Below are 18,112 nucleotides of genomic sequence, written 5' to 3' on the forward strand. Positions count from 1 at the left end.
ATTACTTCTTTCACTGAACAATGTTTATTTCCTGTTGCTCAACCAATTGCTCGACGAATTATGAAGAGTAGAGAGAACAAAAGTGAAATAGGGAAGATGGCTCTGCCCACGCATTTGCGGAGAGCTTCGAGGGTAGAATTGACGAGGTCCCTGATCATCACGAATCAATTGCACTTAATCTTGCTTATATACATTGAGTTTTGATTTCTCGTTAACGTTTTACCTGTTGGGAATAATGGCAAATGCCCGCAAGGTTAAATGTTATATAGATTCCACGAAGAGGATTTTACGAAGTGAATGAGAGAGAGAGACGACTGGCATATCCTGCCATCAATATTGCCCGTTTGACAACTTGGCTAGAGTCAAGTTCTGCTGGCCAGTGGTGGACCTCTGCCTTCTCGCTTCCTCAACCCTGTCAGCTGAGTTCTCTCCTGGCGAGGCGCTGGAATATTTAGTGATACTAGCCTGGAGCACCGATATAACCCAGGCAACCATATACCAGGTGAGGTGGAACGGGGGGGAGATATTGCCATAGCCATCTCACGTTTAGGCTTGAACCAATGCGCCTAACCCATTGGCAAAAGCCAACTCTGTGACGTATGGGCATCGGTAAATAAACTATTAATATTATGGTAACGTCACGCATTCCTATCCATATTGGCTCCTCGCGCGTCTTCGCCTGCTTCACCTCACCACTCTCTCTCTCTCTCTCTCTCTCTCTCTCTCTCTCTCTCTCTCTCTCTCTCTCGCTCTCCCTTTCTTTCTCTCTCTCTCCTGCTATTCTGTTTTGATGATTTTTTTTAAGCAGTGGTCTTCTTTTGCCTTTTGGGGATGAGGAGATTTACAAGCCGTAGAACAAATACGTAAATTACAGTCGCCAACTAATGGATCAGGGGGACTGACACGCCCCCTTGGAACACCATTCATAGACGGGCGAGGTTGAATGATTGGGGTTTTCATTTGTTGGTTTTTGGTAATTCATTTTGGGAAGAATTAAATGCTGTTGATGATTTTCGAGTGGAATTTTTAGTGAATAATTTTCAGGGTTTTATTTGAATTATTAAATTTATCTGGTTGTTTTAGGGGAAGAAAACATCTTTGTGCGTTTTTATGATATTTCAGTGTATTTTTTTTATTTACTTGGAAAAATAAGAATTAAATCTGGTATTCTACGCGGAGACAAATGGAGAATAAGAATTGTTATCCATAAATAACGGCAAAAATCAGCGCATAAATTTAATCGTGCGGCAAAATGAAAATGTATTGAATTTTTTTTTTACGTTAATTTTGAAGAAAAGATCGGTAAATATTGTCACTTGCCCTACACTTATGCAAAAAAGTCTTTATTCAATTTATGGAAACATTGTGGTGGTGCTGAAAAGAATGAATTTATTAATGAATTTTTATTTCATACAATCAAAACCCTTTCATTAAAATAAATATACATGGTAGAAAAATATACCCGAATTGAATCAAGTATATTTTAGTCTTGAATCAGGTTTATGCATAGACGTAATTCTGGTACATTGTTAAAAAATTTTGTCTAAATTTTCCGAAACACTTTTTGCAAATTTTTATTGAATTTAATTACCATTAAAAATTCAGAATTTCGTGGAAAAATAAAAAAGAAATTTAAATTTCAGTTCCATTATCCTGAAAATGTACAGAATACCAGAAAATTCTGGTTAATATATTTTTGGATTTTCAGGACGGTGACACTGACAGCGATTGAGGGGGGGAAAAAATCATGAAATTTCAGATTTCACTGAAAATTCAATATAATTTGGCCCTGGATATTCATACTAGATTAGAAATTCAAACGAATTAAGGAATTCTCGTCTTATTGCTGCTTAAAATTCTCAAATTTTATTGGATTGTCAGTGAAGCCAGAAATATCATTTTTTTCCAACAGTGTATAAAATATACTCAACTCAAGTACATGTTTTCCGTACAGGTGTTCTTTAATTTCCACCAGAAATATCATTGAAATGAATAAAATTACATTATTTTTGGTTCCATATGTATACCCTCTCGGGTTTTTCCATTTTGTTCCCTTCCCTACCTGCGTCACCATGGGCCGACTTACTTTATCCCCAACTGCACCCCATTCGGGATTGGACTGCCAGGGAAACCATGGAAAACCTCAGTCGTGCAGCCAGCCGATAATGCAGGGATTCCACTGTGTCCATTGGTCACACTGACTCAATAGGCACCGTGGTTCCCTACATTCGTGCCGAGCGACTGTAGTCCCACGCGGTTAGGTGTGCCTAAGCGGACACTCATCCAAGTACTGGGCAGACTGAACGCTGCTTAGCTTGGATGACCGCCGGAGCCACACACTCCCCGCGTGACCACTACAGCCACAATAAAATTACATTAATTTCGTCACTTGAAATTAAAACGACTCACGTTACTGGGTGAATTTTACTGCATTCTGGAGTCCAAATCTGCCCCGAATGTCCATTACCCAACCCCTCAAAAAATCTCATCGAAATACTGGAGGAGATTAAGGCAGAGTAAAGGGCTCGAGTGGAAATTCAAATGAGGATAGAATAAGAGATTGACCAGCGAAAATTGATTTTGATCAATTTTGGATCAGAAATGTAACGCTTGTTTGGGTCCATGCCTGGTCAAAATTCTAGGATTCGATCTTCCTGAACAGTACCGGATCCGATACGGATCAAGACGAGATTTGACTGATCAGAATAGGATCACAATTCAACCCGCCACAATGAATACAGATACTCCATTCAGAATCTCATCAGATCCTGATCCGAAAGTCTAATCAATAAATTTTGACCAGTGTTGAACCTAAAACTAATGTAGATCCAAGTTAACTGAGTGAAATTTCCACTCGGGGGATTAGATCTGTACATGCGTTTATATTGAAGCTCTCAGGTTGTAACGCGCTTGATGAGATGCGAGAGGCAATCAATGCGCCATCAACTCACCTCGATTTACGGCTGCGTCGTCACGGGATTCATTCTTCCTCCCTCCATGTCCCTCTCCCCCTTTCATTCTCATTCCCCAAGGTTTTTTTTTATTAATTTTTATTTCTGGGCCCCGTGTGCACTTGGCCTCGCGCCCAGGTCGTTCGTCCCCCTCTCCAGCCCCTCGGGGCCCAAAAAAGAATTATTTCAATTTACCATTTGGGGCTCGTCATATCTCATCCCCACGATGAAAACTTTGGGATTTTATTATGCGAATGCGTGCGGGAATAGAGTGTGGCTCGTATGATTTATCGAGGGACGTGGGTCTATTAAAATATCACACTCATGACATAACCCTTCCTTTTAATATTTCTCCCATTTTATTAAATGAAATTTGATTCTCGAGACAGACTTGTTGATTAGATGACGCTATTGATAGTTTATGGATATTCTTTCACTATTTTCATTTATTCAAATCACCGCGGGGAGTCTAGACACGTTTGGATAAGTATTTCCAATAACTGTATGTCATACTTTCATATTTGTGCGGATGAATTATTCATGGGATTGTCTAGAGTGAATGATATTTATGTGGTTTTTCGGATTTCAGCGGCGGTGGCGAGTTTGCGGATTTTGTTTCTAAATCGTGTCTCTCGAAGGGGGGTGTTGATTGGCGACGAATGAGGGGGTGGGGAGGGGGGCGCATGGTCTGGTGCAAATAACCATCCGCAGTGGCGCCTCGACGCGTGAATAAGCAACCTTTGCCCCCTTGTTGAATGGGACTCGGCGTGGGTGGCACGCATTTCTTGCATCGCTGCCGCCGCGGCACAATCCCCGGCGGGTTAATTATTGTCCCCACGCTTTTCTTTAATTGAGAGAAAAAATGAAGTGTTAACAACAGTTTAATGTCACGGCTCACAGTCTATCCTATAAATTTTCTTATCTGCTGTCATCGGGAAAGGCAATTTCTAATTTACCTGGAAGTGATTTGTCAATCTGTGATAATATTTATTTATTTTCCTTGCCATATATACACTATTCGAGTTTTTAGATATTTGCAGTTTCATGGACTTCCCTCTCCAACCGTGTCGCATTGTACCCCGGGAGCTGTACCCCACGTGCAGACTCTCCTGGTGACGTGCAGACTCTCCTCTCACCGTCGACGGTATTGATTTTTAAATCATTGTAAGGAAATTTCTCCGACAATCCTCTGTGAACCTTTTATCTATTTCAGTAGCGAAGTGGTAAACCGGTTCAAGTCGACGTATCTCTCAGTTGAGTTTTTGAGGAATATTTCCGAATCTAATGCAGATAGCGAAATTTTCGTAATTACATTTGTTATAGCTCTCAATCGGCTCTACAAAAAAGGTTATAATAAAAATTTTGCCATCTCCCTTAGATTCCGAGATATTTAGTGAAAACTGGTCAATAGTCAAAATTAACTTACAACGTTTTACCACTTCGCTACTGATTTAGTTCTTTATCTTTTTAATTGTTTATATTTTCTTACAGTAAGTCTTCTAAACATATCTTCTAATTGCTTATGATAATAATAAATTCACGGAAAGATAATATACTAGAATTGAGTATATTTTATACTCGAATGGGCGATGGGTGTTTCAATTCGAGGATGATTATTTCGGTAGGCGGAAAAATAGACCAGGAAAAAAGAGCCCACACACCCAAAACGTGCTGAGACTCACCCAACTTAAAAATTTCTTTTGGTCTATTTTTTCCGGGATTCGATTATTTTGTACACGGAGAGAAGTTTTTGTTAAAAATTACCCTATCGTTCTGTAAAAGTGTATCATGAGTCATCGTTTCCTCATCCCGAAATTTAGTAAAAATTAATATATGATGATCAAATTTTATTCTACGTTAGAGAAATTTTATCCTGACGCATAATAAATTTTACTCTTCCAGTCCAGTAATTTTTATGTAGATAACAAAAATTCTAGAACGGTTGGTAAATTTTACCCTACCGTTACAGTAATTTTTTACCGGCACTGTCATTTTTATTTTTATCAGGATAAAATTTCTCTAACGTAGAATAAAATTTGATCATCACATTAATTTTTACTAAATTTCGGAATAGAAATGAGGAAAAAATGACTCATAATACACTTTTACAGAACGGTAGGATAATTTTTATCAAAAATTTCTCTCCGTGTATCAGCCCGGGTTGTACCAAGCGCTCTCAAGTGTAATGTAAGGGTCAGACACTGGGTGTGAGAATATAAGGGCCAAAAAGTGAAGGTAAAAAAATGAAGGTTCAAAACGGTGATCGAACATAATATATGATTTATATTTAGACCTTTATCGCCTGACACCCACTTTTTTTACTTTTATATTCTGACCCTAATGTTTTGAGCCAAATATTCACATCCTTATTTTTTAACCTCGACTTTTTGACCCTTATATTTCGACCCTTAGTGCCTGACCCTTATATTACACTTACGAGCGCTTCCTACAACCCGGCCTGATACAAAACAATCATCTTCGAATTGAAATACCCATCCCCCAATTGAGTATCAAATATACTTGAATCAAGTACATTTTATACTCAATTCGAGTTTTTTTTTCTGTGTACAATACCTTCTAGGAACTTTTTTCTCCGGGTTTTACTCCAAAATTCTACACATCCAGTAAAAAGAAAATCCAAATATTTTCACTCTCCGCTGAGTGAAATTATTTCACACAACTTACAGTATCTCGAGTGGTCTTTGACTCATTGGGATAAAGAAAATATGTGACCTCTGACTGTCGAGTGCCTGTGTGGGGCGGAGGGGAGGTGCTTTGATCCACCCGCGGCAATTCGCGACGCATGGATTTTTATTCGCATGGCCGGAGTTAACGCGACACTGGCTTCCCTACCTCATTCAGGGAATGCCCCTGGTTTTTTTTGTACAAAAATGTCAAATGCCTCGTGTCAAGCGTTTGTACTAACTAAAATTGTTTCTACCGTTGTCGAAGGGTGGCACACCGACTGCCAGTCGGCACTTTTGCCACCTTCACTGGGTAATTTTCACGCCTTTGGAGAAATAAAACGGCTCTTTTGATTTTTGGGTATGCTGAGCGTGAAAAAAACTTCACACGTGGACGGAGGGAGGGAGGAAAATTATTGTGAGAATAACTGCGATAATTGAAAACAAATTTAAGAAATGGGTTGTAACGAATTATTATAGTAGGATCATGAAATTGGACTGTTTTTTAAAATTCCATGGAATTTCAACAGTTGATTTGAATTTTTTCAATTGAATTTTAGTATTAATTCCAAAACTTTTTGTGATAAGTGACTAGTAAACCATGAATTCTGCTTAAATTAATTTTTTTATTGTTGGAATCAATTTATTTACATTTAGAACATATGAAATATTTCTATGATTAATTTTTATATCAACACACTCTTGAAAAATATTCATATGTTAAACATATAATTTGGATTACACTGTAGAAAAAGATTTGGTTTATAGGAAAATGTCACTGATTTTTAAAATCTATCACCAATTATTGGTAATACCGGAGACTGACTAGAATAACCATGATCATCATTGGTTCCTATCACTGAAATTTGGTGATATATTTCGAAAAATTAGGAATAGATTACTGAAAATCAGTCACATTGCCCTGAAAATGAATGATGAAATCACTGAATTTCAGAAGTTTCCACGTGCTGTTGAAGCCTTTGAAGTTTCAATTCAAAATGCATGAAAATCTGCTGGATAATATTCGATGTAATACTTCTTCCAGCTCATCACGTGATGCCAAATACTGCATTCTGATTATGTCCATTCTCGGGGAATAATCAGTAAAATTTAAAATTCCATCATGTTTCCTTCCCAAAATGGAATACAATGTTGCTCTCTAGGGAGTAACTATTAAAATTTCATCTTTTTCTGGATTGCGTATGCATCCTTCCAGCTTCTCCTCACACAATTTAATTAAAAAATGTGACGATTGGGAACCCAAATCGATAGTTTTCCCCTCGGTTCACTTCAATTTCGTACTTCTCCTCTTCACTGTCCACGCGAAAACCAAAACATCAATAATAAACCATTTTTTTCATCACCACTGAACCCAACGAGAATCATTTGACTCGTCTCCTCATCACCCAAACAGGTCCTCCTCTGAAAAAACACTCATATCTCCTGCATTCGAAGAAGGCAATTATGCGTTATGCATATATACATCTTAGAAACCACTGCAAGGAGTGGATCCCCGAAGGGGGAGGATCTCGTGGCGCCGTGTTAAAGCATAAATAACGCCGAAGCGTGCGACTTTTGGGTCTCTCATTTCTCCTTTTTTTTCAACGATACGTATTAGATTGCAGGATATATGGCGCCTCTTTTTCGCCCTCCACCCATGAAAAAAGTGAGGAGAGAGATGTGTGTGGGGCCTCATACGAGAGCCTCCCAACACACGTGGTCCCCGTTGGGCATGAATGGCGAGCGCCTAGTTTATTTCTCCTTTTTTTCCGTTTTTTACGGTCAACGGAAGTGCCCAACGCTCTATTTATCAATGACGATAGGACAGGAGAGGAAATGGCCACATATTTTGACTCTCGGTATTATAACTCGATAAATTTTCCTGCTCACCCTGCCCTTTTCTCCGATATTATGCACCATATGTAAATTCCAGATTAATGTTATCACTCACCTTCCCAACGAAATAGCTTCATACCTCCGATGAAAACGTTATAAACGAGTTTGGTGAGGAGCGGAAGGGGCGGTTAAACGGTTAAACGGACGTTATCAGGTTGTCGTTGGAGGTGAGATGGACCTTGTCGAGGACGTCTTGTTGGGCCTACAGATGATAAAGATATCCAAGGCGATATGAGCGTGTGTGTAACGTCTTTTCCAACCGTGGAAAATACCAGGGCTATGTGAAACAGTTGAGAAAGATGGTTATCTTGACAAGCTAGGCTCGAGTTATGAGTATCATTTGATGACAGTTACGCGAGTACCTTGGGTGAATGTTTGAGGGTGCATTAACCTTCAGCATATGGAATGTCCTCACATTTTCTTGGATTCCAAAATATTTTCCTGACGCTGAGGACATTGTTTCAAGTTTGAAGACGATTCTACTTGTTTGGGGAGTTCAAGAGATTGAAGACTGCATTTAGCGTTCGGAAGAAGGCAGAGAGAAGTAATTTCATCTGAACAGCATGATTACTTCTTTTTTCAAGTGATATTTCCACTGCAATGTCACAGGCCCTCTCGTCATAAAAAAGTTTATCGCTTTCATTGATTAATTTCTATGAATTTTTAATGGAATATTTGAATTAGTGATTAGTGACTAATTCTTGACAAAATTATTGCATTTTTAAATTGTACACTTGCTCAATTTCACAATTTTCCATGTTCGTCAAAATCAAAACTTTTTATTCCCTGCACGAAAGGAAATATTCAATAAAAATGACGTATCTTTTCCGTAATTCCGGAGCGAAATGTGGTTGTAGGAAATTTTACGGAACTGTCACGGAATTTTTCCGGAGCATTTCGTTATTTTTATCTGAATTGCCTGTGAAAAATTACGATACCGTCACTTAAATTTTCTGAGGCGATTCCGTAATCGGCGAGTGAATTGTGAGTTCCGTAATTTTTACTGAACATTTCTCTCTGTGTGTGATGGATTCACCCGTCAATTTGTGCATTGTTAATGACAAAGTTACGTGAAATTCCAGTGAAATTATCACGTGATAATAATTTCCAAGAAGTGTATCGAAAATTTATGGAAACATTTTTCTACAGTGTATGCAGGACTCTTATTCTACACGGAGAGAAATATTCTGTAAAAATTACGGAACAATTCACGTAATTCGCAACGGGGAATCGTTTTCCGGTAATTTTTATAGGAATGGAAGAGAAGAAATCTAAAACGTTCAGTGAATTTTCAGGTTCATCACCGAACAAAGTACGAAGCTGTCACGTAATTTTTCCCGAAGAAGTAAAATCTTACAGTTCATCTTTTTTGTTATGCCTCCAAAATCAAAAATTCTTGAACATTCAACAATTTTTATGAAGCTGGTGAGTTATTTTTACGTTCCGTTCCATAAAATTTCTCAATCGTTCACGGAGAGAAATATTCAATAAAAATCACGTATCTTTTCCGTAATTCCGGAACGAAATGTGGTTGTAGGAAATTTTACGGAACTGTCACGGAATTTTTCCGGAGCATTTCGTTTTTTTTATCTGAATCGCCTGTGAAAAATTACGATACCGTCACTTAAATTTTCTGAGGCGATTCCGTGACCAGCGAGTGAATTGTGAGTTCCGTCATTGTTACGAAACATTTCTCTCCGTGAATTCGGGAAAAATTACGGAACGACTTGTTGTCCCCACAGCGGTGAGTCATTAGAAGGGTGGTTAATTTTTACGGAACAAATCATAGAATTTACGTGGCGATTCGTACAATTTCAGTTCCGACTCACACTTTTTATTGAATTTCACTTCGCTCGCGGATTACGTTTCGAAACGTAATTCGTAATTTTTACTTTTTTTTCTGGTAATTTTTATTGAATTTTTCTCTCCGTGTATTCGCTGGGTGGGTGAGGGGAGGGGACAGAACCCGGTCTAAATGAAGTCGGTAAAGCGTGCAAAATTCAAGTCTCGATATGACGAGACTCCAACCATCGAGTATTCAAGTTTCCCAGCGCCCTGTGTTCGATTCCCGTCGAATTCAACTTTATTCGATTGCTCACGAGGAATGCGTCTCTCTTTCGCCGATGGTGCGCGGTCTTTTGGCTCGCGCGAGATGAGAAGACGAGGGAAATATTTGAATATTCAGGTGGAGGAGGAGACGACGCCCTCCTACCTGACGCGTTACATATCGCCGTCGTGGGTTACCTGGAACATTACCATAAAATCGGGGACTTTATGATGAGGAGAGAACGCCGCTATTTTTGAGATTGTGACTGGATGAGATCTCGAACTCTCGGCTCTCCACATACACACGTGTATTTAATCTCAAATGTTGGTCTCTCTACGAGTGTGTATTATCCTCATCGTTATCAAGAATTCCGTCACAAAAGGTCACACATCGACGTCTCACTTTTCTCCTCCAATCCTCGTTTATTTTCATCCGTTCATTTTTTTACTCTTGTTTTTTTTTTGTTATTTTACGACAGCGGAGGCTCAGATGTTTCGTGTTACGTCAATGTGACGGGGATATTTATCGAAACCTCGTAAATTCGGTTTTTTATAATACAAACGAATTCATTCAAGAGCAGTTTCGGGTAACCCAATTTTCAGCGACTGTTTGTGTATCGATCCCGGGCTTTTCAGTAAACGACGTTTCCCATTAAACTGCGCGGAAGATATTGAAGTAATTCAGAAATGATCAGCATTAATCAAATTCTTCCTTTGAAATTCTACAAGATTTTTTTTCTAAACGTTCTCTCCTTTCGTAATCGTTCCAATTGTCTTATAAATCCTGTTTGACAGAGGAGTCTTTCAAAATTTTTATCGATTACTGAAATGTTTTCTAACGATCTTGGATTGATTCTAGTATCTCAGTAAAAGAATAAAGAACTCAATTTAAAAAAAAATTCTGTTGAAAAACCCTTTTTCAAGTTTGTGGGTGTAAAATGAAGAGATATTGAAGAAAAGCATAACCATATCAGTGCGCCGTTGTGTTAAATATTTTAACTTCTTTAGGCTCTGGGAAAAATAATAGAAATGAACTTAGATTGATATATCCCATATTTCCCAATAAACTCAGTTTCAATGGTCAGACAATCAAAATTACTCCACCAGTATCCAATATCCAATCTCTCATTCTTTTAAGAACGAAATTTCACTTGTTTATTTGTGTTCGGACAATTGAATGATTATGGATTTTGTCAAGAGATATAGAGTACATTCAGACATGGGCATAATCGAAATTTTGAATTACAGTTAAATTTTGAATAAGTCAATTGTTAATATTACTCACCAATTTTTTGATTACAAAAATAACCATCAATTTAAATTTTCAAGTTCCAAATTGCTCTATCAATCATCAATTGAAATATTCAAATTCCGACTTATTTTATCAACCAATAATTGAGTAATTAAATTACCAATTAGTATATTATTTTTCAAATTCCAATTATGATAAATAAATCTAAATTACTGTAAGGTGTAACTTCTTATAATATTACTAAAGTATTTCAATTCGAAGATGATGCTTTTGTATCAGGCCGGGTTGTAGCAAGCCCTCTTGAGTGTAATATAAGGGTCAGGCAATAAGTGTCAGAATATAAGGGTCAAAAAGTGGAAGGTAAAAAATCAGGATCAGAATATTAGGGTCAAAACATTAGGGTCAGAATATAAAAGTAAAAAAAAGTGGGTGTCAGGCTATGAGGGTTTAAATATAAGTCATATATTATGCTTGATCGCAGTTTGTAGCCCTTATTTGATCCTCATTGCCTGACACCCACTTTTTTTACTTTTATATTTTGACCCTAATTTTTTGGTCTCAATATTCTAACTCTTTGTTTTACCCCTAATATTCTGAACTTCATTCCTTCACCTTTACATTCAGGCCCCCAGCTGTTGACTCTAATATTTCAAGCCTCATTTTTTAACCTCCACTTTTTGATCCTTATATTCTCACACATAGTGTTCGACCCTTATATTACACTTGACAGTGCTCGGTACAACCTGGGCTGATACGAAATAATGATCCTCGAATTGAAACACTCATCCCCCATTTGAGTATAAAACATACTTGAATCAAGTATATTTTATTCTTGAATCATCTTCAATTCGAAGATGATGCTTTTGTATCAGGCCGGGTTGTAGCAAGCCCTCTTGAGTGTAATATAAGGGTCAGGCAATAAGTGTCAGAATATAAGGGTCAAAAAGTGGAAGGTAAAAAATCAGGATCAGAATATTAGGGTCAAAACATTAGGGTCAGAATATAAAAGTAAAAAAAAGTGGGTGTCAGGCTATGAGGGTTTAAATATAAGTCATATATTATGCTTGATCGCAGTTTGTAGCCCTTATTTGATCCTCATTGCCTGACACCCACTTTTTTTACTTTTATATTTTGACCCTAATTTTTTGGTCATAATATTCAAACTCTTTGTTTTACCCCTAATATTCTGAACTTCATTCCTTCACCTTTACATTCAGGCCCCCAGCTGTTGACTCTAATATTTCAAGCCTCATTTTTTAACCTCCACTTTTTGATCCTTATATTCTCACACATAGTGTTCGACCCTTATATTACACTTGACAGTGCTCGGTACAACCTGGGCTGATACGAAATAATGATCCTCGAATTGAAACACTCATCCCCCATTTGAGTATAAAACATACTTGAATCAAGTATATTTTATTCTTGAATCATCTTCAATTCGAAGATGATGCTTTTGTATCAGGCCGGGTTGTAGCAAGCCCTCTTGAGTGTAATATAAGGGTCAGGCAATAAGTGTCAGAATATAAGGGTCAAAAAGTGGAAGGTAAAAAATCAGGATCAGAATATTAGGGTCAAAACATTAGGGTCAGAATATAAAAGTAAAAAAAAGTGGGTGTCAGGCTATGAGGGTTTAAATATAAGTCATATATTATGCTTGATCGCAGTTTGTAGCCCTTATTTGATCCTCATTGCCTGACACCCACTTTTTTTACTTTTATATTTTGACCCTAATTTTTTGGTCTCAATATTCTAACTCTTTGTTTTACCCCTACTATTCTGAACTTCATTCCTTCACCTTTACATTCAGGCCCCCAGCTGTTGACTCTAATATTTCAAGCCTCATTTTTTAACCTCCACTTTTTGATCCTTATATTCTCACACATAGTGTTCGACCCTTATAGTACACTTGACAGTGCTCGGTACAACCTGGGCTGATACGAAATAATGATCCTCGAATTGAAACACTCATCCCCCATTTGAGTATAAAACATACTTGAATCAAGTATATTTCGTTTCCGCGATCGTGAGTAATAAAAACAAAATCCATTGGATGATTCAGGAGTTAGGATATAAAAAAAACTAGTGTTGATCATTGAGAAAAAATGAATGAACTATTTCAAAAACACAATGATATATCATAACTTTGAAACAAAAGATCCTCAAGTAGAACAGCTAGAATATCAAGAATGCATATCTTAATACCTTAATTGGAGACCCGAAAAATGGCTTAAATTGAAGGATACAATCGTCTTAAAAGAGAGAAAAAAAGTGTCTCAATGTCCTACAGACACTAGTTTTTACACTGCGTGCGAATAAGGATGAATTGAACAGTGTGCGCATCGCGGAGTTCAATTGCAGTTTCAGTCCCGTGTGACAGATTGAAGTGTCGATGAAAGTTGTAGGTGTGCGTAGACCAGTGCCGCACAGGTCCGTTAATTATCAGTAGATAGAGTCATTAGTCGACAGCCACTTAACCCAGCCGTGCACTCTCCCTCCTCCTTTTTCCCAAACGTTTGTCCCTTATCTCCACCAACAATTAACTCACGTCAAACGCTTTATTTATTACGAACTAAAACAGGACAATAACCATTGACACATCGCAGCCACAAATTGGGGGAAAACCTTCGGTGAACTCAAAGACACCGGCTCTCACCCTCTGAATAAACACACTTGGTAACCACTAGGTTTTTTTTTCCTTGTTTTCACTTGTCAGCCTCTGTTCCCACTTCTTACGATTGTGAAAATGAATACCGAATGCATATAATACTTGTGGGGTGAGGTGGAGTGGGGATAGACGAGAATGTCCGGTAGTTACACGGTGGAGGAGGCATCAGTGTACACACGACACGAACGGGCAATAGTGAGAGACAGTAGGGGAGTGTACCTCATTGGGCGGCTTCCTCTGATGTTACACTGCCCCTGCAATAACTCGCCCGTTTCACATTTTACATCTTGGGTGAAACAACAAAAAACAAAATGTTTTATTTCCGGATATCGTTGACGTATCGTTTTGTGAATAAATAATGAGGTTTTTTTATTTTTTAACGAGGTACAAATGATGCTCTTTCCTTTATTTCACCGTAGAATTAAAAATTGGAACGGCGGTTGGACGCAGGTCGTGTACTTTATTTATGCGGAAATGTATCGGATTGCTGGTATGATCCGTCATTTTGTCATGTTCGCCCGGCGCAAAATTCACTAGTTCTTTCTTTTCCAATTTTTTTTCACTATGTACTTTCGTGAGGAAGTTCATACTCACTCAATTTCTGGAATGAATTTCAAATGCGTTTTCAAAATTTTACATGAATTTGATGAAGAACAACTTTATTTATAAGTAAATGAGGGTCAATTGAAAATTACATTGTGAGAAAATGGAATTGAATCAAGTATATTACGTACTCGACTCAAAAATAATGTACTTGAAACAAGTATATTTTATTCTTGAATCAGGTTTATGCATATACTTGATTCTGATATAAAATATACTGAATTCAAGTAAATTTTTTTACCACGAAAAATTTTAGAAGTGGAATTGTCTTGATAAAAATAGCCAAAAAGTCCAACTTTTTATCACATTTTAAATTGGATGAAAATTCACAAATTGAACTACAACATTCCTCCAATTAAGACCATTCATCTTATATTTTATGTCAGTTCATGTTAACATAAATGTTTTTTTTATTGGTGACATAAAATGTCATTCACGATTTATGAGACAGAATTTATGATTTATTCTTTTAAGGAATTTTTCTCAATTCAAAAAAAGAAAACTTTGTGGATTCACATGAATAGTCGCACAACTTGACTAAATTTTTACAAAAATATTCTATTAACAATATTATAATTACAGGAGCTGAGGATTCCACGTATTCACTTATATAGAGTGATCGGAATTTCAGTCGTTAAATTAGAGTTGATGTAATCAGTGAACTACATTCCAACTGATTAATTGATTAATTTCATTGATTAGAGTACTTAATTTAGAAATCTCTGTTGCCACGGCAACGACTTGATGTACATAGTCAGCGTAAACTGGTTATGGTTCTTATACTCATTGCATCTTCCCCTCCTCCTGCCTCTTTCACTTCCATTTCCACTTCCAACTCTCGCGATCCTGGTTAACGATAGAGACGGAAGCTCAAATAAATCGCTCTCTGCCGCCGGATGCTCACCACAGAGTGAACTTCACCCAAGAATAATGAGGATTTCATTCCTTGAGTTACACGCTCGCAGGGGCATTTCAGTATCATAAATATCATTTCGTGAATAAAAAAACAATTTGAATCTGGAGTTTTTTTTATCTAGAACATTTTTCACGGGTTTAGCCTTCTTCAGTTATACCGAGAAATTTATTATGTCTGAGGTGGTTTTTTCATTCATAAGAGGGCAGCGGTTTTTATTAATGGAGAATACGTTGAGCGTCTGTGGGAAATTTTACCTCTAATTTGCAGGAAAATTTTTTGGAATCCTCAGGAACAGATCTTTATTAACTGATTTATGTGATATTTTAATATGTTATTCACGGAAAAATCAATGAGAAATACTTGAAAATGTTCATCTTCATCTGATATGATCATAAAACTGCTCGCTAAGTAGCCTCGTTTTTTAAAAATATCAATAACTCATGAAGTTGTTGGTGAAATGGCGTTTCTGATTTCTAGAAAGCTGTCACCAAATTTCCCCGTAATTGGTGATGGATTCCTGAAAATCAGTGACATGTTCTTGAAAATCAAAACTTTTTTTCTGTATTGAAAATCATTGACATTGAAGCTCTTAACTCTTGAAAATATCCATAATGTTTCAAATTGTCGATCAAATGGCATTTTTTCAGTAGAAAGTATAATTTTCCCCCCTTATAATAATGATTATAATCGGTTACGATTTTTCAGCAGAAGAAGAAGATTAAGTTCTTTAAAAGCTGAAATTCTTTAAAATTTACAGAAAATTAAAAAATACAAGTTGTGTTGTTGAAACATTCACATTCACGAAAAAAATATACCTTAATTGAATATAAAATAAACTTGAATCAAGTATATTTTATTCTTGAATCAGGTTTATGCATATACTTGATTCTGGTGTAAAATACACTCACTTCAATTTTTTTTCCGCGTTCAACTCACTACAATTTTCAATAATAAATTACTAATTCATGAACACATCAATCTCAATCCAATTCAAGCTAAGTAAACTCCCAATAACTTTCTTAACCGAATAAATTCTTGACTGTTCGCTTGAGTCGAGGAAAAAAAATATTGAAATTGAAATGAGACGACGTGAAAATCGATCTCCAATCGTGTGCAATTGGGTAGGAAGACATGATGGGGAGAGGAAAGGAGGCAACTTGATGAGAGTGGATAAGATCTTTTGGCCTGCGAGACCAGTAGGCTTCCTCGCGCAGTTACTTCAGCCCGATTCTATCTCAAGTCTTTTTTTCCCCCTCACGGGGTATGTCGTCGTCACGTCAAGGCCCCACAGTGGTGAGTATGCGTCTCTCCACGATGGACGCAGTGTGCAATGTCCCGTAACCGTCACTGCTTCATAATGCAATTCAATTTCCCAAGCGCTCGGGCTCATCTGAAATTATAAAACCAACATTGCGATTGGTTTTGTAGTTGAACAATTGGGTCAATAAAATGTGAAATGCTTGTTTGTGTAGCTGATGCTGAGTCAAATGTGCGTGCTACGAGCTGCTGGGTTAAACTGCTTATTGAAGGGATCAGTTTGCTGATACTTGAGATGGGCCTCGGGGGCACGGCTAACCCCACGAGAATGAATGAAGGGCGCAAATCGGATTTGCTGAGTTGAAAAATATTGTGTCAAATTTGCAGAAATCATCTTTAATCTTCGATAATGATTTCAGTGGGATAAATTGAATTGAGGCTTCACTGTTCAACACTTTCTGCTGAAATTTCCGGTACACTTCCTGGAAATTTATATCGCATTACAGTTCCAAAGAAATATTAAGGAATTTCTTAATTGGAAATTCAAAATTTCATGGAAAAATCAATGGAAACTATGAAGTTTAGTTCAATTCTTCCAGGAATATCAATACATCTTTACTTATATCAAGAAACTTGTGGTTTGAACATTTTCAAGAGCAAAATATCTTACACTACACAGCAAAAACGGATGTCTGAATTTCACACACTTTTTGTAGACATTTTTCAGACACTAAAAAATGTCTGAATAAAATGAAAATTTGTTTGAAATTTCAAATGAATTAAGTTGTTTGAGCACCTGTTCGTTTGAAATTCAGACACATTTTCATTTCATTCCGACGCTTTTTGTGGCGGAAAATGTTTACAAAAGATGTATGAAATTCAGGCATTCGTTTTTGCTGTATAAAAAAACCACCTTCGTCAAGAAATTTTGTACTTGTCTAAAGACCAGGGCAATTTCTTGATGACAAAAAAGCGATTTCTCAAACCAAATAGAATTGAATTCATCCATTTAGCAGTTTTTTAATCTCAATTCTACAATATTTTAATGCAAAAACCACACTGATAGAATGATTCATTTATTCCAAACGAGATTCGTTAACTATTAACGAATGGTAGAGTTGAATATGACCAAATGAATATTCGTTAATAGTTAACGAATGGTTCACTTGAATGGCGAAAGTCAAGTCAAATAAGGCTCCTCAAATATACATTCGTTAACTATTAACGAATGAACATTTGGTGAGACCGAATAGACCCCAACTTCCAACGAAAATCCATTCGTTAACAATAACTAATCCGTTCTATCAGTGCACTTCAATTGATTTGAGAATTCGTTTTCTTAATATGAACCAATAGCCCTCATCTTTCGGACATTATAAAATTTCTTGGCGTAAGATTTTTTTTCTTGGTGTCAAGTCATGAACTTCTCAATGCAAGTCAAGACGTACTTCCAGACAAACCTTGTCTTCTCAGTGTAAACACAGAAGATTAATTTGCATCACGATTTCAGAAAATTAATGGGAAAATTTTGATTCAATGAATTTTTGACTATGTATAGCTCCTCAAAATTTATTTTTTAGAACGAAGAAGACCGTGTTCAACATTTTCCATCCTCACTTCCTCACTTCACGATCTTTTTTAATTTCAAATTATTCCAATCATTTGAATGAGTGGATTTTTTACAACCCGTCCCCATCGTAAGAATTGTTTCCAATGCAAATCATTTGAGTGTTTAAGCAGCGTGACGATCTGCAGAGGCACTATATGCCGCGGCTCGTTAAATATTAAGTAGATAATTCTTGCCCATTTCGCCCTCACACTTTACCCCCCCCCCCCCCC

At 37.1% G+C, this 18,112-nt stretch overlaps 1 protein-coding gene across 1 annotated transcript in view; it reads left to right on the forward strand.

The window, feature by feature from the left end:
• Positions 1-425: 425 nt before the first annotated feature.
• Positions 426-18,112, forward strand: part of LOC107047738 (LIM/homeobox protein Lhx9) — a 41,222-nt gene continuing 23,535 nt past the window's right edge. The window contains exon 1 of the mRNA XM_015270559.1: positions 426-502. The gene's annotated coding sequence lies outside the window, so the exon portion shown is untranslated. The remainder of the gene's footprint in view (positions 503-18,112) is intronic.

This window comes from Diachasma alloeum, unplaced genomic scaffold (assembly GCF_001412515.2).
Source record: "Diachasma alloeum isolate Michigan unplaced genomic scaffold, Dall2.0 Dall_scaffold_78908, whole genome shotgun sequence".
Lineage (NCBI taxonomy): Eukaryota > Metazoa > Arthropoda > Insecta > Hymenoptera > Braconidae > Diachasma > Diachasma alloeum.